We start from the raw sequence: 23,980 nt of genomic DNA, 5'->3' as shown, positions 1-23,980 counted from the left end.
CGTCGCTTCAGGAGGTGGCTCCCATACCGAGATAATCGTGGATACGCCGGACCCAAATCGATGGAAGTCCATCCACTAACAGGATAGGGTACAACCCTACTACAGATATCTCGAAGGAGATACAGCAAGATGCAAATGAATGCAGCATAATATCATGGCATATAAATCATGCAGTCATATAATACATGCATACTCAGTCAGGATATCTCGAACAGTACTTTCGTACCTCAAAACAGTGAAAGCTCTAACAACTCTAGGTCCACGCCTATAATCTGCTCTACACTGCCAAATGATACTGCTGTCATTAAAGTTCTCTAAAAGCCTTAACTAAGCTATTGCATACTCCTAAATATTTATAGGGAGCAAAAGCTATACCTTCGTCCGTCGTTAGCCCTTTGATGTCGATGCCTCCAAAACTTGGGCACGACTCCGCTACGACTACCGAACGCCTCTCCGAACTCCGGACCAAGCCTAAGAAGACTAGAACAGCTCCAAAAGGACTAGAAAGGAAAGGAGAACTCGGAATTGGCAAATGAAAGTGAAGTCTCGGCCTTCTATTTATAGACAACGATCGGAACTTCCGATCCTTGATCGGAACGTCCGAACCTCGATCGGAACGTCCGATCCTGTCATCGGAGCTTCCGAAGATCCTGATCTGCCACGTGTCAAAATATCACTTGATGACTCCGGATAGGGGTGATTGGAGCTTCCGGTCCTGAACGGAGCTTCCGATCCAACCACACGTCATGCCTGACGTAATAACATCGGTGCCTCCGATCGCTCATCGGAGCTTCCGATCCTGTTCGGAGCTTCCGATCGTGCCTTCGGAGCTTCCGATCCGTCCGATACCTAATTCAATTAATTAGCATTAATCCTTTAATTACTCAATTAGGGCACGGGCTACTACATTCTCCCCCACTTAAGATATTTCGTCCTCGAAATCAGATCTTAAGTACCGAATGCAAATACAGAAATCAGAAACATTCTTTATTCAAATCAAACGTTTACAGAGTTTGCAACTTAATACAACTTAAGGAATGAAATCAAAACAACTCAGGATGGTCTTTACGCATCCTGTCCTCAAGCTCCCAAGTAGCTTCCTCAGTGCCTCGGCGTTGCCACTGAACTAAAACCAAAGGAATGACTTTGTTCCGTAAAACCTTATCCTTATAATCCAGGATACGAAGAGGTTTCTCAACATAAGTCAAATCCTTGTCTACCTGAACCTCAGACCGATGCAGAATATGAGATTCATCCGCCACATACCGTCGCAACAGAGACACGTGGAACACGTCGTGAATGCTGGATAGATGCGGTGGCAATGCTAGTCGATAAGCCAAATCGCCAATACTCTCCAAGATCTCAAACGGACCGATAAATCTGGGAGACAACTTGCCCTTAAGGCCAAATCTGAGAATCTTGCGGAAAGGTGACACTCTCAGAAACACTTTCTCCCCGACCTCAAACTGCAAAGGCCTACGCTTGATATTAGCATAACTGGCCTGACGATCCTGTGCAGTCTTAATCCGTTTCTTGATCTGACCAACAATGTCTATCGCCTGCTGGATAAACTCCGGTCCTTCAGCCTGTCTCTACCCCACTTCTTCCCAGAAGAGTGGAGTACGACAACGTCGCCCATACAACGCTTCAAAAGGTGCCATCCCAATACTAGTGTGATAGCTGTTGTTGTAAGCGAACTCGATCAACGGCAAATGATCCTGCCAGGCTGAACCAAAATCCATGACGCACGCTCTAAGAATATCTTCTAACGTACGGATAGTGCGCTCTGACTGACCATCAGTCTCCGGATGATAGGCTGTACTCAAACTGAGAGTAGTACCCATCGCACGCTGAACACTCCCCCAGAATCTAGAAGTAAACCTGGGGTCCCGATCGCTGACAATGCTCACAGGCACTCCATGAAGTCGGACGATCTCCTGAATGTACATCCGTGCCATGCGATCCACAGAGTACTCTCGGCTATAGGCAATGAAATGCGCTGACTTGGTGAGTCGGTCCACCACCACCCAGATAGCATCACAGTTCCTCGTGGATACCGGCAAATGGGTCACAAAGTCCATAGTGATAAACTCCCATTTCCATTCAGGAATAGGCAGACTGTGAAGCAATCCTCCAGGTCGTCGGTGCTCTGCCTTGACCTGTTGACACACCAAACATCTCGAAACAAACTGATAAACACTGCGTTTCATTCCCTTCCACCAGAAACGAGTACGTAGATCCTTGTACATCTTGCTGCTCCCAGGATGAATACTCAACTTAGTGCGATGTGCCTGAGATAAAATCTCCTCTCGCAACTCTTCATCCTGTGGAATCACAAGCCTACCAGACAAACACAGAAAGCCATCTGACTGATAATGAAATCCAGACGAGCTACCCTCGTTAGCTAGACGAGCTAAACGCTGGGTCTTTGAATCAGAAATCTGAGCATCTCGGATCCGCAAATACAAGGCTGGCTCAGATAATATCGCAAACATCTGGATACTCTGCATACCTTTCTTATGCTTGAAGGTAAAACCTGAAGTACAACAGTCACTGATCGCACTAGACATCGAACAAGTCTGAAGTGCGGATAGTCGCACCTTGCGACTCAAAGCATCAGCGGTGAGATTAGCAGCTCTCGGATGGTACTTAATCTCGCAATCATAGTCCTTAAGCAAGTCCATCCAACGTCTCTGTCTCATGTTCAATTCTGCCTGAGTGAACAAATACTTGAGACTCTTATGGTCGGTGAAGATCTCAAATTTCTCGCCATAAAGATAATGACGCCAGATCTTCAAAGCGAACACAATGGCTACCAATTCCAAATCATGGACTGGGTAGTTGTCCTCGTGAAGCTTCAGCTGTCTAGAAGCGTATGCGATCACATGCCCATTCTGAGTCAGGACACAACCTAACCCCTGAAGAGAAGCATCCGTGTAAACTACATACCCTCCAGATCCTGACGGTAATGCTTACACCGGCGCAGAAGTCAACCGCCGTCGAAGCTCACGGAAATTCTCCTCACACTCGGAGGACCACTCAAAATCCACACCCTTGCGGGTAAGCTGCGTCAACGGTCGAGCTAACTGAGAGAAGTTCAGAATGAAGCGACGATAATACCCTGCTAGATCCAGAAAACTACGGATCTCAGCAACTGTCGTCGGACGCGACCAATTAAGTACCGCTTCAATCTTGCTTGGATCAACAGAAATCCCCTCCCTGGATATGATATGGCCAAGAAAAACCACTTTATCCATCCAGAACTCACACTTGCTCAGCTTGGCGTACAATTGCTCATCTCGAAGAGTCTGCAGTACCAACCGCAAGTGAGAAACATGCTCTTCCGTATTACGCGAATAAACCAGGATGTCGTCAATGAAGACCACGACAAACTTGTCCAAATACTCCCTGAAGACACGGTTCATCAGATCCATGAATATAGCCGGCGCATTAGTCAAACCAAATGGCATCACTAGGAACTCGTAATGCCCATAGCGAGTACGGAATGCAGTCTTGGCTATGTCCTGATCACGGACTCTCAACTGATGATACCCAGATCTCAAGTCAATCTTGGAGTAAACTAATGTGCCCTGCAGCTGGTCAAACAAGTCATCAATACGAGGCAACGGATACTTGTTCTTCACAGTGACTCGATTCAGCTGCCGATAGTCAATGCACAGCCGCATCGACCCATCCTTCTTCTTCACGAAGAGAACAGGAGCTCCCCAAGGAGATACACTAGGACAAATGTACCCCTTGTCCAAAAGATCCTGTAGCTGATTCTTCAACTCACGCATCTCTGACGGAGCCAGACGATACGGTGCTCTAGAAATAGGCGAAGTACCCGGCATCAACTCTATGTCAAACTCGACTTCCCTAGCAGGAGGAAAACCCGGAATCTCATCAGGAAACACATCTGGAAATTCATCCACAACAGGAATTCTCTCTATCCCAATACTCTTAGCGGACAAATCAACTGCATAGATAAGGAAGCCTTCCCCGCCAGACTCTAGAGCTCGACAGGCTCTCAAAGCGGATACCAAGGGCATCGGGGACCCAAAGAACTAGCAGGCCTCGACTGAGGAAAAGACCTGTTCCGCCGAATGCTGTCCTCTGCCTGATGACAACGGCTCACCAAACCCTCGTAGGACATGTCGTCGCCAACCGCCACACGGTCATGGATCTCAGGGTTAAGGCCCTGAAGAAACAGATTATACTTCATCTCTGAGCTATCAGCAATCTCGGGGCAATAGGATAGCAGATCAAAGAACCTCTGCTGATACTCATCGATAGACATGGTTCCCTGTCGCAGACTCAGTAGCTCGCCTGCCTTCGAATGTCGGAGTGCAGGAGGAAAATACCGCTTTTGGAAAGCTGTGCGAAACTCGGCCCAGGTGGCCACTCCTCACGCCGCAACAAAAGGTGTAGAAGTAAACCTCCACCACCTGCGCGCCCGCCCATCCAGAAGATAACCCAGGGTCTCCATCTTCTGCTCCTCGGTGCATTGGAAAGTCTGAAAAGTCGTCTCCATACGGTCTAACCAGTTCTCCGCATCCTCCGGAGACTCACCTCAAACTAAGGGCTTAGGACCCATAGCTAAGAATCGACGCACAGTGAAACGCTCGTCGTCATGATGACGATGACGCCGTTCTCGACGAGGCTCCCGGTCGGCATCACCCCAACGCCCACCAACACTGCCATGAGAACTCTGGTCGTCATGATTTGACATCTACAAAAATACCTCAAGATGAGACTAAATCCCAAGAATTCTTTTGCATGCTCTGATACCATAAATGTAGTGACCCTTACCCGGATCACCTACTAAACAGAACTTAGGCATGCAATTAACTTAATTAAACAGATATCAGAATAAAACTGCGGAAAACCAAAAACATTATACAACCCCAAGTAAAGGAATCTGTAATTATCCAATAATACAACCAAATCGAATAGCTGTATAAACCCAAACAACAGTAATAAAACCCAGACGAAGCTCCAGCTGGCCAACCACTGACTAGCCCCTCCTGGATCCACCCTCCTCGTCCAATCGCAAACCTGCCCCATGGAATAGGGTATCCAGAAAATACAGAGTACGAGACGTGAGCATAAAATGCTCAGTGCGAGAGTATGAGTATACATGCATGCAAAGTGAACTCCTTATAGACTCGAGGTCAAGGATCAGATAACAGAGACAGACCGGGCACTGGTATGTAGCACGCTGTGCCGTCGCTTCAGGAGGTGGCTCCCATACCGAGATAATCGTGGATACGCCGGACCCAAATCGATGGAAGTCCATCCACTAACAGGATAGGGTACAACCCTACTACAAACATCTCGAAGGAGATACAGCAAGATGCAAATGAATGCAGCATAATATCATGGCATATAAATCATGCAGTCATATAATACATGCATACTCAGTCAGGATATCTCGAACAGTACTTTCGTACCTCAAAACAGTGAAAGCTCTACCAACTCTAGGTCCACGCCTATAATCTGCTCTACACTGCCAAATGATTCTACTATCATTAAAGTGCTCTAAAAGACTTAACTAAGCTATTGCATACTCCTAAATATTTATAGGGAGCAAAAGATATACCTTCGTCCGTCGTTAGCCCTTTGATGTCGATGCCTCCAGAACTTGGGCACGACTCCGCTACGACTACCGAACGCCTCTCCGACCTCCGGACCAAGCCTAAGAAGACTAGAACAGCTCCAAAAGGACTAGAAAGGAAAGGAGAACTCGGAATTGGCAAATGAAAGTGAAGTCTCGGCCTTCTATTTATAGACAACGATCGGAACTTCCGATCCTTGATCGGAACGTCCGAACCTCGATCGGAACGTCCGATCCTGTCATCGGAGCTTCCGAAGATCCTGATCTGCCACGTGTCAAAATATCACTTGATGACTCCGGATAGGGGTGATCGGAGCTTCCGGTCCTGATCGGAGCTTCCGATCCAACCACACGTCATGCCTGACGTAATAACATCGGTGCCTCCGATCGGTCATCGGAGCTTCCGATCGTGCCTTCGGAGCTTCCGATCCGTCCGATACCTAATTCAATTAATTAGCATTAATCCTTTAATTACTCAATTAGGGCACGGGCTACTACAGATAGTGCCTGCAAGAACCAGTAAGTTTTGGTTAGCGTACAGTACAGTCCCTTCATCCATATATCCCGATCGAATCAACAACCATTGGTACATCGAGAGTCGTTCGAGATTCGATAACTATGCAACGCATCTTGAAGATCAAATAGTGACATCGCATGTGCTACTAGGAAACCAAGTAACCTAAATCACATCGAGTACTCTGGCCAGAGATTTGTCACACTAATATCTCCTCAGATCGCATAGGATATCCACACTCGCAAGCGTGTGGTGAATCCTTGACAACAAAGCATCGACTCCTATATGTGTCGTAGCTGTACCCAATCCCGACACCTGATGACCCCTTAGAGTCGGTAAACGAGTCAAAGTACAGTACTAGCATATAGAGTCTCAATGATGTTTCAAGTAGTAAGGACTAATGGTGTACAACCAAAACTGCGGACTTATCCACTCAAATAATAATAACCACTTGAAAAGTCCGAATAGGGTAGTTCGATCATCCATCATATGAATATTCATTTGCATGCTTTGAACATCTCCATGTTCATTACCAATAAAACGTGGTACTTGGCATCACAAATGCTAGTCTCAATCTCGAGCGATCCTTATCTTTATTAGCGGACGGCTCAATTGACTAGGAACTATTTAGAATATACAGTGACTATAAGATGTGTTTCATAATAGTGATCTCTCTTTATTCACTATCTCATCTTACTTACACTATAGTATATTCAAGTTCTTTATCAAAACAATAGTATATCAAAATATAACAATATGAAGAAAGATAAAGAAAGTGTCATTAATTAATGAAAATTATATTAAACAAAGATTGTTTATACATAGGGTCATAAAAGCCCTTAGCCACAAGTTGGCTAACCGGGCACCCACTCTTTCAAGAACGTGTTGAACCTTTAGACTCATTAGATTTAAATGGTGCAGATGAGCAAGTTATTAATGAAGAGAATGTGTTCCCGACTGGCGGCGAGGGCGTATGAGTTTCCAGGCGGCTAGAACCCGTGACCATTGCTCTATGATTATTTTAACGTTGAGATTTAGAACACTTATTTCCGCACATGTTTTAGTACTTTAGATTTTTAGTATATGCATGGATGTTAGATTTAATTATTTATTTTAATGTTTGCATGGATTTTGGTGTAGAATTATTATTTAGACATTTCATTATGGAATTTTTATAAATGAATATTTAGTAATTAATTTTAAGTATTTAATTGCATGCGTGTACTTTTATTGTATTTATTGTGTATATATGTATTTTAAATTAAGTAAAGTTATTTTTAAGTACGATATATATATGTATGGGCATATATATATATATATTTATATTCATTATTTTATAGTTAGAGAGTTTTTAAAAAAATTCAGTAGGAGTTTTAGGATGTTTCAATTTCTGTCTATCCCAGCAAGATTGAAGCGGTTATGAATTGTCCTAGACCGACATCAGTACCTGAGATCCGAAGCTTTATGGGTTTAGCTGGTTATTATCGCCGATTCACCGAGGGATTCTCATCTATTGCCAAGCCGATTACCCAGCTGACTAAGAAGAATGCGCCTTTTATCTGGACTGCAGATTGTGAGGCTAGCTTTGTTGATCTGAAGAGGAGACTGACCAGTGCTCCGATTCTTTCTATTCCAAAAGGTACTGGAGGTTTTACCATGTATTGTGATGCTTCTAACCGAGGCTTAGGATGTGTTCTTATGCAGCATAAGCATGTGATAGCGTATGCATCGAGGCAGCTGAAGCCGCACGAGACTCGTTAACCAGTTCATGATCTTGAACTAGCTGCGATCGTTTTTGCTCTGAAGATCTGACGTCACTACCTTTATGGTGAGTCTTTCGAAATCTTCTCTGACCATAAAAGCCTTAAGTATTTGTTTTCACAAGCCAAATTGAATATGAGATAGAGAAGATGGTTAGATCTGTTGAAGGATTTTGATTGTGAAACCAAGTATTATCCGGGAAAGTTTAATGCAGTTGCAGATTCCTTGAGCCGAAAGCTTTGTTCTTTATCTCTTTCTACTATCGGTGTTTCTCAGTTGATCGATGATTGTTGCACTTCTGGTTTAGAGTTGGAAATAGATAGGAAGACTATCAGGGTGTTTGCTATTCAAGTCGAGCCAGAGTTGTTTATTCTGATAAAAGAAGCACAGAAGTCTGATCCGAACACTCAGATTCCAGTAGAAAAAGTCAGATCTGGGCATCAGTCTGAATTCCAGGCTAGAGATGATGTTTTTTTTGTGAATAACCATATTGTTGTGCCTGAAATTTCGAATTTGAGGCAGTGTATTCTCCGAGAGGCTCATTGAAGTCGGTTCAGTATTCATCCTGGAGGTCGTAAGATGTACAATGATCTGAAGAATCAGTTTTTGTGGAAGAAAATTAAGAGCGATGTTGCGAGGTTTGTATCTCGATGTTTGAACTGTCAGCAAGTGAAAGCAAAAAGGAAGCAACCGGGTGGTCTGTTGCACAGTCTATCTGTTCCTGAATGGAAGTGGGATCACATTTCTATGGATTTCGCCATGAAGCTACCACGATCTGTTCGAGGATGCGATGCTATTTGGGTAGTGATCGACATATTGATGAAGTTTGCTTTCTTAATTCCATACAGAATGACGTATCGTCACGATCAGATGGCTGAGTTGTATGTTAGCAATATTGTGAGATTGCATGGTGTGCCGAAGTCGATCGTTTCAGACCGAGATCCTAGATTCACTTCGAACTTTTGGCACAGTCTTCAGGAGGCACTTGGTACTCGATTTCATCTGAGTACAACATATCATCCTCAGACCGACGGACAGTCAGAGCGGACTATCCAGACATTAGAGGATATGCTTCGAGCAGTAGTGCTATACTTTGGCACCAGTTGGCAAGATTCTTTGCCTCTTGTCGAGTTCTCTTACAACAACAGCTACCAAGCGAGTATTGGTATGACGCATTTTGAGGCTTTTTACGGCACGAAGTACCGATCTCCGTTGTTTTGGGATGATTTGTCCGAGTCACCTGATTTGGGACCGGATATGCTTCGAGATATGACAGAGAAAGTTAAGATCATTCAGACTAGAATGAAGTCAGCTCAGGATAGACAGGAAAAGTATGCGAATGTTAGACGTAGACCTCTAAGTTTCGAGCAGGGAGACCGAGTTTTCCTTAAGATTTCTCCTTTCAGAGGTACTATCAGATTTGGTAAGAGAGGGAAGTTATCTCCGAGATTCATCGGACTGTACGAGATTCTCGAGAAGTTAGGTGATCTTGCCTACACACTTGCACTTCCTCCGTCTTTATCTGGTATTCACGACGTCTTCCACGTCTCTATGTTGCAGAAGTATCATCCAGATCCATCTCACATTCTTCAGCCTGATGAAGCCGAGCTAGACGAGACTCTAAGATATTTTGAGCGACCGATTCAGATCCTTGATCGGAAGGAGAAGCAGCTCAGAACCAAGTTGATTCATTTGGTGAAAGTTCAGTGGAGTCGTCATGGAGTCGTGGAAGCGACTTGGAGGACAGAATAGGACATGAGACAGTGTTTTCCTGAGTTATTCGGATGACGTGAGTTCTTCTTACTGTCTTTTGTTCTTTATTCTATCTTATGAGTTGTGATTCTTATTTGATTTTGAGGACGAAATCTCTTCTTAGAGGGGGAGAATTGTAATGCCCCGATTTTATTTTAATTGAGCTTCATTGAGTTAATCGGAAATTATAGAATTGAGGAGCCGACTTGATTTTGATCAGGGTCTTTTTTGCAAAATTTGGAAATTTTAGGGACTAAAGTGAAAAATTGGAGTTTAATATATTATCTAGCTTAGGTTGACTTGGTCTCTCACTTCATCACCTTCCCCAAGCCGTCTCCCCTCCATTGAAGCGCCCATTTGAGTTCTTCAAGCTTTTAGATTTCAGTCCGAGCCCGATCCGTCCGTTAGAATTTATTTCTGAAGGAAGATTAGCGATCACTGCAGTGAGAGCTTCGTTATATCGTAAGTTTTTCTTTGATCAGCTAAACTTTTTTTTCGGATGTTGTTAGAATCGATTGAATTTCGGTTATGTTGTGCTTGGTAGAGTTCTGATCGTTTATTCTCAGTCGGTTTTGAATTAGAGCGTCATTCGGATTTGTTATGATTTTTGGAAGCCTATTTCAAAAATTGTGTTTTGAGATTTGTTGGGTTTGAGCCTTTATTGTTGTCTTAGCATTGATATGAGTTGATATCGATATTGTACTGCTGTCTATGTTTCCGGTTTGATCAGTTTAAAGTCATTATGCCGCCAGTTTGAGTTTAAGAGATTTTGAACCGTTTGACTTGTTGAACTTGGCTATTGAGTTTTGATTGTCATTGTTGATCTACTTTGCCTCCGTACAAATTTGTTGGAGTTTGTCGAGCCCTATGTTAGCAGCTTTCGATCGTCGAAGAGCGGTAAAGAGTTTACCTTGAGCGTTGTTGATTGTTTAGGTTGTATAGATTTTGATATAACCTCTTTTGTAGCATATCCAGAGTTGGAGCTACTTGCTTTCAAAGGTACAAGTAGTTATCGTTTAGCGGGATAGCATACTCGAGACAGTTGGTTCTTGAGTTTTCCCTTAAAATCACATACTTGCATCAATACTTGTTCTAGCATGTGGAACTTGTATTTTGTTGATTAATTGAGCTTTTATTATGTGGCTTATGTTTTATGTTTCTTATGCATTCATCTTGAGCCAAACCTTTTATTTCAGCGGGCAGAACGACCCTTTTTAATTAGACGTTTTGGGGGCTATGTTGTGAGTGGCCTGGGTTGTAGAAGTTCACCTAGTGTCAGCATACTTCTCATAGTCGCACCAAAGTCTAGGGGTTTGGGATATGTGGCAACACCTCTATTGGGAGAGTCAGTGAGTTGTTACGTGATCTCATCCTCGGAATCCCAGAAGCATAATAGCAGCCCCTTGTTTATCAGAGTTGATATCCCGTTTTCAAAGACATTCATTTCATTTATATTGATATTGTATATGTTGTTTTCTTGAAAGAATGTTGTTGTTATTTTACTTGTTATGTTGCTTTTACTGGGAATATCATTCTCACCGGAGTTATCCGGTTGTTGCTTTGTTTTGTATGTGTACTTGGCAACAAGTGGGGCAGGATCGAGTCAGCGAAGACCTGGTTAGCATCAAGAGGGAGAGATAGTAGTGGGACTCGGTTTAGAAGTCGTGTCAGCATGTCTATCTAGTTTATGTTGGAACATGTTTAGATCTCGAACTTCGTTGTTTATGTTGTATCGAATTTTCGAGCTTTATGGTTAAATGTTGTCCTTGCATGTTCTATCCTTTTGAGCAGTTGATCAACTATAGAACTTCATGTATTATTTGGAGAGTTTGTGATTGTAATGTATGATTATGATTTGAATGTATTGGGTTTGAGTTTTATCAAGTTTCTGCTGTATTTTTGCTTCTGTACTCGGTGAGATTTAACTGATTGGGCGAGGGACATTTTGCCATGTTTCTGTTCTTGATTCAGGGTGCCCACTCGATCGGTGGTTTTTGACCAATCGAGCGGTGCTGGTTTTTACCCGGGCAAAAAGTTGAAACTTTTTGGCTCGCTCAATCGGTTGAATTCTACCGATCGAGCGAGGCACCCTTTAAAATTTTTTTTATCGATTTTAGTCTTGGATTTTGTATACTTAATTGTTGTTTAATCCGAGATTAGTTTTTTAAAACCGAGGTCTCACAATAATGGTCTCCTTCCCAGCTTTCTTATATTCCCTATGTTGTTTCTGTGCCTCTTATACATTAATTTACTTCTCCACTCGAGCTAGGAGATCATCATAAGAGGAGGGGCTTTCTTGACCAGGGATGTAAACAAGTCCCCTCCTCGGAGCCCTTGGGTAAAGGCGCTAATCAGAACTTCAGACGGACGCATTGGAATTTCGAGTGCCATTGAGTTGAAACGTTTAACAAAATTCCTCAAGGATTCAATGTCTTTTCTCCGAATTTCAAATAGGCTAAGGGAAGTTTTCTTATGCCTCTTACGGCTAGTGAATTGATGCAAGAACATGGCGCTTAAGTTTTTGAAATAAGCGACACTGCATGGTTCAAGTTGATTAAACCACTGTAGTGCGGATTTCACCAAGGTAGTAAGGAAAACTTTGCACTTAATCCCATCAATATAACAATGTAGCATTGCTGCGTTCTCAAACCCCCCCAAATGATCCTCTGGGTCAGTGCTTCCATCATAGTCGGTTATTCTCATCATCTTGAAACCTCTGGGTAAGGCTTCCTCTACCATATCCCGCAAGAAGACGATGCCATTTTTTCCCAATTATCTTAGCCCTATGCCTCTTAATTGTCCCATTTCGGCCTTCAGGGAGCTCTTTTCCCTCATAAGACTTCTATGCTTTGACAGGATCTCACTTCCCCCTTCTTCTGAGGTATTGTCCTTGATCTTTCCCTCCTTGAATCTCTTCTCTCCTCCTGTGATTTGGGCTATGGCCTCTGTCGTCGCCTCTCTGACAGCCGTGGTTATCATCTCCTGGATCTGATCCCTACCCATCCCCTAGAAATTTTCCTAGGACGGGTCTGGGGTTGGGCGGATGCATCAGATCTATGCTTTTCTCCATTTTCATGATTGGATCTTCTCGTATTAACCATATCCACATCATAATTACAAAAAACTTGAAGGATTCCCACAGACGGCGCCAATATTAACACCAGAAAATGTCGAGGTAGACGTGGCGACTTCCTCTGGCAACGTATTCTCTCAAAGTACCTTCCTTGTCCACCTGTCCTCTCTCCTACACGCACTAGACAACTCGTGAATGGGCGCCATAGAGGTTTTCTGGCATGGTCACTCCGATGCCTAAGTTAGATTAGGGCTTATTGGAGAAGAAAACTCAAAGTAAATCTAAAAGTATATGAGATTATATCAATATAATGAACAAAACCTGGTATTTATAGGATCCGATAGGAGAGTTTTCATGATGAGAAATATTATCTTTCCCGAAATATCAGATATTTCTCCGTTTTAACTAAGAATCTGCCTTGTCGTCTTAGATATGATCCCTTTCACAAGGAATCCAAATCTCCCTTAATAACGCACTTATTCCCACTCCATTTCCCAACTCCGCCTAGACAATCCTCTTGCACTCCCGAGCCCAAACTGGGCCTCCTTATACCGAGTCACTGAGGTGGGCCTCTGTATGCCGAGACACCGAGGTCCCTCTTTAAAACAGATGGTGAGCTGGATTTACTTTCAATGGGAGGTGGACTATATATGTATATATATATATCTGTTAGAGTAGGTGCCCGTCGAGCCAATGTATTGGTCGATGGTCCTTGAGAGAACTCTTATATGACAATCTTTATTTTAATAATATTTGACATTATTTAATTTGGCACACCTTTATGTGTATACTCATTCTAGCTGCATAGATAAAGCCCTTGAATATACAAATGGTAGAAAGAATATGAGATGGTCATGTGATGACTATCATGAAACTCATATTTGGAATACTGTATATTTTAAACTGTTCCTAGTCGATTCAGCCGCCACAAAGAAGGATAAAGGCCGCTTGAGCTTGAGACTAGTATTTTCGATGTGAGTACCATGTTTCATTTGTAGGGGACATGGTGATGTCCAAGCATGCAAATAGGTGCTCCTTGTAGAGTGCACTGGACAACCCTCCCTAAAGGATTTTCAAAGTGGTTCTCACTTATCGAATGGAATAGTCCTAGTTTATGTGTACACCATTAGTTCTTATGACCCGGGACAACATGGAGACTCTATATGCTAGTGCTTTACTTTGACTTGTTTACCAACTCATCCGGGGTCATCAGGTGGCAATTTTGGGTGTTGTGACGAAACATATAGGAGTCGATGCATTGTAGTTGGGGATTCACCGCTTACCTACGGGTATGGATATCCTATGTGTTATCATGCATATGTAGCTTGAAATCTCTGATCAGAGTAGGTGGTAATTAAGAAAGGGTTTTCTGAAATTACACATTCGTTGCAACTACGGCATGACACATAGTTATCGATTCAATGACAACTCTCGATAAACCAATGATTGCCAAAATGGTCGGGATATATGAGTTGAAGGGACCGTACTGTACGTTAACCATAATTGATTGGTTCTTACAGGCACTATCATTTGATACCTAGGGTGACATGTAAGCGATACTGCTAGACGTTTAACATAACTGGTTGGGTACTATCAAACTTGAGTTTTCTGACGTTCTTATTATCAAAGGGTTGATTAATAAGAATGGAGCTATATAGGGTATGCTCACATAAGGGACTTGTTGATCCCGAATCACATGGAGATGTGAAACCACTGCTAGTTGTATCAATGAACCATTGAGGGTCACACAAGTACTAGCTTTCTAGATCCCGTTGAAATTAAAATTAGTTCAACGTGTTGAACAATTTATAAAGGAGTTTATAAGTAAAATTAAATTAGAAGTTTGACTTCTAATGGAAAGTAACTTTTAATTTGCGAATGTGTTCCAAGATTAAAAGTTGACTTGAATAAATAATTAGTTTTTGAAAATGGTGATTTTCAAAACTATTATTTTGAACTTAATTAATTAATTCAAGTGTTAAATTAATTTTACACTAGTAGACTTTGTAATATTTAAATAATTATATTAATTCAAGTTTTGGATTAATTAAAAACTATTGAGTCTAGTAGAGCTCAAAATAAAATAGTGTTGTATAATTCTTTTACTAGTGGGCTTGAGTGAGTTCAAGTTGGATTTAATTAATTGATTAAACTTAAATAGGTTTGAGTTTAATAATTAATTAAAATTAAGTTCAAATGCCATGTGTGTATATATATATATATATATATATATATGTTGGACGTATATATATGTATATGATTATATATATATATATATATTATATTATATGTAAGAGGTAATGTGAAGTGTTAAAAGAATGGACACAATTTTTCATGCATGCTTTTCATCTTTCCATGCATGACTAATTATTTATCATTGACCATCACATTATTATATTATATATATTCCTTCTCCATTTAAAATACATGGCCATCCACAGCATCTAAAAAATTCTCCAATTTGTCTTTTGATTTTTGGGAGAAAAGGCAAGAAACATCTCAAAGAAAAATGCTCTAAATATTCTAATGCATATTTAGTGTGGATCTAGATTGTCTAGTCGTGGACCTAATTCGAAGGAGGAGCTATTTCGAAGAAGGTGTATTCTTGAAGGCTTGAATCCATTTGAGAAAGTTGTGCACTTGAAAACTTGTAGATTGTGTCTACCATTTCAAGAGCTAAGTTGTTAACAACTTGGTTGGAGCCATAAATCTATCTTTTGAGATTGATAGGTAAAATCTTCTAAACCACCCTATGGATGTTTGATGATTTTGAATGCTACACAAGTGATCGGTTTTCTTCTGATAAAAATTTTTAAATTTCCGCTGCGTATCCAGGCATGAGGTAACCGATCCCCAACGGTGGTATCAGAGCCTAGGTTACTCTTTTGTGTAGTATTTATTGAATATTATGTTGAGGTAAATTTATAACCGCATGAGAAAATCCAAATCCATCAACTTAGGGGCTGTTTTGAAATTTTTTTATAAAACAAGGGGCTGCCCATTTCGAGCAGCTTGGGGCAGCCCGTTTTTAATTAAAAAAAAAATTGGTTGGCCGGAATCCGGCGACGGTGTTCCGAAAACGACTATGACGACTTAGATTTCCAAAATGTGTTTTGGGATATCAAAGTGTCATGAGCCCTAAGTTGTTAAGATTATAATAGTTGATATTTTTGTGAAAAATTCGATTTTTATATTGTATGATTTTTCTCATTAAAAAATAATTAAAGTGTGACTTTGATTATTTATAGCAAATTGTGATTTACAAGAAAATCTATTATAAATAAATTAATTGGAAAGTAAAAAAAAGGTGTTTGTTTATTTTGTTAATTTAATTTATAATTGTGGCGGTTAGTGATTGGACCAAGATATATAATATTTGATCAATTGATTATTGTGATAATTAATTGATGATGTATGATATGTGATATTATGCATGAAGGATGATCAAAAGCCCAAGACCAATTTGCTAGGTGTATGCTAGGATATTTTGTGTTGAATGGGTTGTAATAATTATCAAATTATAAACTGGATTTGGTTTATAGCCCGTTACCACCCCATGAGATGTATCCCTATTTGCCATGGATATTTTATTGTAAAATATTTGATAGTAGAAGATCAAGATTGGAAGATGGTGGGCCATGATGAATTATGAAGATCCAAGACATATAAATATTGGAAGCTTATGTAATTGTTGCATTTGCATCCCGTGCATTCCCTAGGATTGGACCTAGGCCCGTGTTTGGCTCACACAAGCCGAATAGTTTTGGGGCGATTGATCATCCTTGTTAATTTACTGTTTATAATATATGCTTGATATATTATAAATAATGAGTATGTGGGTTATTAATTTCTAATAACAAAGTTGCATGAATCCGGCAAACATATGAACAAACCTGGTGAATTTTAAAATTAATGATGAGACCATTTCAAAATTAAAAAACCCTCATTTTGAATTAGATTCAAAATTTATATCAAGCCCGAAAAGGGGAATTATAAATTTTTTTATAGTTTCCATGTCTTCCATCGACAATGGGTGCATGTTGAACGCTACTCGTATTCAATGCTCGGCTCATATTATTGGGGGGTCTTGGATGCCGGAAAGTTGTGGCATCCATTGACATGGTGATGTGAACTACGTGGAACTCCCATGACTTTGGCTCATATTATTGGGGGAACTCATGGCGACCGTCCATTAAAGTTCTATATCGATGGATAAGACTTGACACGTAAAGATGAACTTGGGTCCTAATCAAGCGTGAGACAAAAGTTTACGTAAGGGTTGCATGGAGATGCAATTGGAAACTACCTTTTAGGAATTGTGATTGACTGATATTATTCGGGATCATGATTGGCTAATTGGACCTTACGTACCTACTGAGAAAATGTGTTTCCCGTTTTCACTAGAGGGTAGTGAAAATTTCAAAACAGTGGGAGCAAGAATTTATAAAGTAAAAATCCATACTTTATATCTTATTAAATATTTTAAAATAGTCGGTAACATTTATTTGTTATTATTTTTCAGTACAAAACTTTTGACATGCCATCAATTCGCAATTCGTTATCTGCAATACTTGACAAACATATACTGACCGGTCCGAATTACCTCAATTGACTAAGAGATCTGAAAATCATCTTGAATTAAAAAAGAATAGCATATACACTTGATAAGTCGCCCCCTAATGATGCTCCGACTAGATGCAGGCCTATGGAGCTGCAGGCTCACAAGGATTAGTGTGATCATGACTTGAAAGCCAAGTGTTATATGCTGGATTCTATGTCTGATGAGCTGCAGAGGCGTTTTGAGGATGCTAAGAATGCTGTTGACATTCATTTGCATCTCAAAGAGCTCTTTGGTGAGCAAACACGCTCAATTAGGCATGGACATTGTGAAGACCTAGAAATTCCTCATGCATGCATGACCACATCATCTAAATAATTGCACTATTAAAGCCAAATCAATTCGACTTTGAAGGCTTATAGGAATGAAGAACATTCGTAACCCCCACATTCACCATTATGATTATTCATTATGAGGATATTTATGAACCATAAAGCCAAGGTTAATGACACCAATTATTCAGCCATGTAATCCCATCATAAAGAGTCATTATAACCATGATTAAGGACGTTTATGACCACTTAATTGGCTATAAATGTGTGTCCCTTAAAATTCCCAAAGACCACTATATAAGCATTTCAAACTTGAGGGAAAATGACACACCAAAACACTCCACACCTTCAAGATTCGAGCAAGAGAAAGAGTTGAGATTCTCGTTCATTTTAGTAGCTGTTTAGTAGAGTTATTTTGTGCAAGTAGTCGAACAAAGAGTGTTGTCTGAAGTATTTTCCTAATCAAGCCAAAGTTTCACGGAAGCACTACCAGGCTTGAAGTAGAAATTCTGTCCATAGCATTCACTCACATTCTCATAGGATTCACGTAAGTGGGCTTATGTTTCTGAAGTAATTTTTCGTCCTATGCTTTGTTTGTTATCCTTTTATTTTATTTCGTATTTTTTTAAAGTATACCTTTGTATGTATATTTCTTGATATAATGTTTGTACACTTATAATTCTTCATAAGTGGGCTTCTATTTATGCTTTTTAAATGATGATGATCTTGTTTTTGAAAATCCGAACTTACACCAATTATTTCGTGTCTTTGATAAGTATCAGATTCATGTTTTAAGAGTTTCGTTTCATTTGATCGTATTCCATTTGTTCCGTGTCCTTTGAACTATATATGTTTCTTTTGAATGATTTGTTATACTTTGAGGTTTTTGAAACGACACTGTTATGATTTGATTTTGAAGTGGAAAGAAAATATGATATGTTATAAGGCCCTTACACGGTGGGTATAAAACTGTTATATTGCCCCTACACGGTGGGTATAAAACCGTTATATGGCCCCCTTCGGTGGGTATAAAACCGAAACATTGGCCTCGCCCCTTAGAGCAGTAACATATAGGGGACAGAAAAGCAAACCATGAATAATGAAATGAAGTTTCAGTGCTTTCGGTATGTTGACCTTATGATTTTCTTGATATTATTCCTTGAACTGTTTCGAATTTTGTTGGTCTAATGTTTCAATTCATGCTGTGACATATTTTGCAACATGTCACTTTTGAACTCATGTTACATCAATGTTTCGATATTCTCTTTTATGAACATCCCCCACTTGTTGAGTGTTTCCCAAAACGCTCACCCCTTAGTTCCCTCCCCAGATAAGAATGAAGATCAACTAGATGAGGCTGAACAAGATATGTTTTGGGGCTGGTGATGAAGTTTAAAGAAAAGAAGATCTCTAGAATTGTCTTTAATCTAGTTTCCTTTATATCATCGCTTCCGCACTCATGTTTCGTATTGTAAAGACAATTCGGTTTTATGAAATAGACAGGTTTTGGGAATATTTGTACTACGAGGCTTTTTGTTTCAATGTTAAATTGTTAAAAACGCCGATGTCAACTAGGCCCGGTTTCGGGACGTGACAAACATTGTAAGCGTAAATGCAAGGAATATCTTGACCAGAATGGTTCTGGAAAGGGTATGTTCTAAATTGAAGTTAACATTTCAATTAACTCTTCTTCTTGGGTATTGGATACCGGATGTGGCTCACATCTCTGTAACGATTCATAGTTGATGGCAAGAAGTAGGAGACTCAGGGAAGGTGAGACCTTCTTGAGGATGGGCAATGGGGCAAGTTGCTGCCAAAGCTATTGGAGATGTTTATTATTGTTGGGAAATGATTTTAAATTAATTTTGAGAGATATTTTTTTTTTACCAGATTTGGTGAAAAACATTATTTACATTTCTATGCTTGATAAATATGAATATTCTTGTTTATTTGGCAAATGTTTTTTTCAATATTTACAAGAATGAATGTTTAATTGGTACATGCCAATTGGAAAACAATCTCTATAATTTAAAATTGAAAGATATTCCAATGTATAATGTCCAAGAGATATCAACAACATCAAAAAGAAAACAAGATACTTCGAATCTGGCACACTTGTGGCATGCTCGATTAGGTCATATATCTTTAAGAAGGATGAACAAGCTAGTGGGAGAAGGCATGTTTGATATGTCTGATATTAATTCTCTTACTACTTGTGAACCCTGTCTAAAAGGAAAGATGACCAAAATTCCCTTTAAGGGCCATGTGCAGCAAGCCAATGGACTGTTGGATTTGATCCATACAGATGTTTGTGGTCCACTTAGCCTCACCACTAAGCATGGACATTTTTACTTCATCACCATTACCGATGACTTCTCTAGGTATGTGTATGTGTATTTGATGAAATACAAATATGAAGCTTTTGAAAAGTTCAAAGAATTCAGAAATGAAATAGAAAAACAATTGGGACAAAGCATCAAGGCACTTCGATCGGATTGAGGTGGTGAGTACTTGAGTGCTGAATTCCAGGAGTATCTTAGGGAGAATGGGATTCTCTCGCAGTGTACTCCACCTACTACACCTCAATTGAATGATGTTTCAAAATGTCGTAACCGGACTTTGATGGACATGTTTCAGTCTATGATGGGGTTCACAGAGTTTCCGCCATCCTTTTGGGGATATGCGCTTGAAACAGCGGCACTGTTGTTGAATAATGTCCATTCAAAGGCAGTTGATAAGACACCATATGAGATATGGATGGGAAAACCTCCTAAGTATTCTTATCTTAGAATATGGGGGTGCCCTGCTTATGTGAAGCAGAAAGTAGGAGATAAATTGGATGCTCGATCAATTTTATGCTACTTCGTGGGATATCCAAGGAATTCGGTTGGATATTATTTCTATCATCCAAAAGAAACAAAGGTGTTTGTTTCTAGGAATGCAACCTTCTTGGAGAAGGAATTTCTATTGGAAAGAAAATGGGAGATGATAGAACTTGAAGAAGTTCGAGAAACACCCACGATTGTAGAGCCCATACCGAAATAGCCAAGAGAGGAGATACAAGCTCCTAGAAGAGCCGAGAGGATCTCGAGACCACCTATGAGGTATGGTCTGCTTCTTGAAGAGGGCCAAGATAAGGCTAACCATAGATGTGATCCAAGGACCTTCAAGGAAGCTTTATCTGATGCCGATTCATCCAAGTGGCTTGAAGCTATGGAATCTGAGATAAATTCCATGCATTCGAACCAAGTGTGGAATCTTGTTGATCCACCTGAGGGAATTGTTCCTATAGGGTGTAAATGGATTTACAAGAGAAAACTTGGAGCGGATGGGAAGGTGGTGACCTTCAAGGCGAGATTGGTAGCAAAAGGGTATACTCAAAGGCAAGGATCTGACTTTGAAGAAACTTTTTCTCCAGTCGCAATGTTCAAGTCTATAAGGATAATGTTTGCCATAGCTGCATGGTATGACTACGAAATATGACAGATGGATGTAAAGACATCTTTACTTAATAGGGATATTAAGAAAGATATTTACATGTCTCAACCTAAAGGGTTCACATCTATCGAAAGTGAGCATAAAGTATGCAAACTTCAGAGATCTATTTATGGTCTAAAACAGGCATCTAGGAGCTGGAACCTCAGATTTGATGGTACAATCAAAGTGTTTGGTTTTATTAAGAATCCTGAGGAAACATGTGTGTAAAGAAGGTCAATGGGAGTGCCGTGACATTCCTGGTACTTTATGTTGATAAAATTCTACTCATTGGGAATGATGTAGGAATGTTGCAATCAACTAAATTATGGATAGCGAGTAAGTTCTCGATGAAGGACTTGGGTGAAGCATATTTTGTATTGAGAATACATATCTATCGGGATAGATCGAAAAGATTACTTGGTCTCACCCAGTCTACATATATTGATACCATCGTGAAGAGGTTCTCGATGGAAGAGTCTAAGAGAAGACATCTACTAATGTGTCATGGAGTGTCACTATCTAAGTTCACGTCTCCCAAGACTGATATAGAGATAGTGACGATGACACGCATCTGATATTGGTAGTATCATGTGTGTGATGATATCTACACATCTTGACGTGGCAATTGCACTGAGTGTTGCAAGTGGACATCAATCGAACCCCGAAGGACTAAGAATGTGTTCTTGTTCTATGGGGTAGAGAACTAAAATTTGAAGGCTATACCGACTCTAGATTCCAGAGCGATATCGATGATTAGAAGTCAACCTCTGGGTTTGTATTCATGCTCAATGGTGTTGATGTCTGTTGGAAGAGTTCCAAGCAAGACAACAATACGGATTCCACCACTGAGGCCGAATACATTGCTACATCAGATGTAGCAAAAGGATGATGTTTGGATGAGGAATTTCATCCAAGAGTTGGACTTTATTCTTAATGGAGTTTCTACAGGTCTCATCAGAAATCCAAATGTGTACTGAGAAAATACCACATCATCCGGGAGATTGTGGAAAGAGGAGAGGTCTCGTTAGAAAGAGTCGCCTCCGCAGATAATGTTGCTGATCCACTAACTAAGCCTTTGCCAGAACCATTGTTCGAAAAGCATCGCGAATCAATGGGTTTGAAGAATATGGGTAGTTGGCTATAGTGCAAGTGAGAGATTGTTAGAGTAGGTGCCCGTCGAGCCAATGTGTTGGTCGATGGTCCTTGAGAGAACTCTTGTATGACAATCTTTATTTTAATAATATTTGACATTATTTAATTTGGCACACCTTTATCTGTATACCCATGCTAGCTGCATAGATAAAACCCTTGAATATATAAATAGTAGAAAGAATATGAGATGGTCATGTGATGACTATCATGAAAGGAATACTGTATATTCTAAACTGTTCCTAGTCGATTCAGCCGCCACAAATAAGGATAGAGGCCGCTCGAGCTTGAAACTACTATTTGCGATGTGAGTACCATGTTTCATTGGTACGGGATATGGTGATGTCCAAGCATGCAAATAGGTGCTCCTTGTAGAGTGCACTGAACAACCCTCCCTAAAGGATTTTTCAAGTGCTTCTCACTTATCGAGTGGAATAGTCCTAGTTTATGGTTGTACACCATTAGTCCTTATGACCCGGGACAACATGGAGACTCTATATGTTAGTGCTTCACTTTGAGTTGTTTACTGACTCATCTGGGGTCATCAGGTGGCAATGTTGGGTGTTGTGACGAAATATATAGGAGTCGATGCATTGTAGTCGGGGATTCATCGCTTAACTATGGGTATGGATATCATATGTGTTATCATGCATATGTAGCTTGAAATATCTGATCAGAGTAGGTGGTAATTAAGAAAGGGGTTTCTGGAATTACACCTTCGATGCAACTACGACATGACACATAGTTATCGATTCAATGACAACTCTCGATAAACCAATGGTTGCCAAAACGGTCGGAATATATGAGTTGAAGGGACCGTATTGTACGTTAACCATAATTGATTGGTTCTTGCAGACACTATCATTTGATACCTAGAGTGTCATGTAAGCGATGCTGCTAGACGTTTAACATGACTGGTTGGGTACTATCAGACTTGAGTTTTCTGACAATCTTATTATCAAGGGATTGATTAATAAGAATGGAGCTATATAGGGTATGCTCACATAAGGGACTTGTTGATCCCGAATCACATTGAGATGTGAACCCACTGCTAGTTGTATCAATGAACCATTGAGGATTACACAAGTACTAGCTTTCTAGATCCTGTTGAAATTAAAATTAATTCAATGTGTTGAACAATTTATAAAGGAGTTTATAAGTAAAATTAAATTAGAAGTTTGACTTCTAATGGAGAATAAATGGAAAAGTAACTTTTAATTTGCGAATGTGTTCCAAGATTAAAAGTTGACTTGAATAAATAATTAGTTTTTGAAAATGGTGATTTTCAAAACTACTATTTTGAACTTAATTAATTAATTCAAGTGTTGAATTAATTTTACACTAGTAGACTTTGTAAAGTTTAAATAATTATATTAATTCAAGTGTTGGATTAATTAAACACTATTGAGTCTAGTAGAGCTCAAAATAAAATAGTGTTGTATAATTATTTTACTAGTGGGCTTGAGTGTGTTCAAGTTGGATTTAATTAATTGATTAAACTTAAAAGAGTTTGAGTTTAATAATTAATTAAAATTAAGTTCAAATCCCATGTGTGTATATATATATATATGTTGGACGTATATATATTTATATGATTATATATATATTATATTATATGTGAGAGGGAATGTGAAGGGTTAAAAGAAGGGTAAATTCGCATTCAGTACCTAAACCCAAACACATATGCATGTTCAGTACCCTGTCAAAAAAATATTTGTTTGAACTCCCTGGGCCCACATTTTTTTCTCGG

This window comes from Henckelia pumila, unplaced genomic scaffold (genome assembly GCF_033568475.1).
Source record: "Henckelia pumila isolate YLH828 unplaced genomic scaffold, ASM3356847v2 CTG_270:::fragment_1, whole genome shotgun sequence".
NCBI classification, from domain to species: Eukaryota; Viridiplantae; Streptophyta; class Magnoliopsida; order Lamiales; family Gesneriaceae; genus Henckelia; species Henckelia pumila.
Note: the sequence above shows the minus strand (reverse complement) of the source record.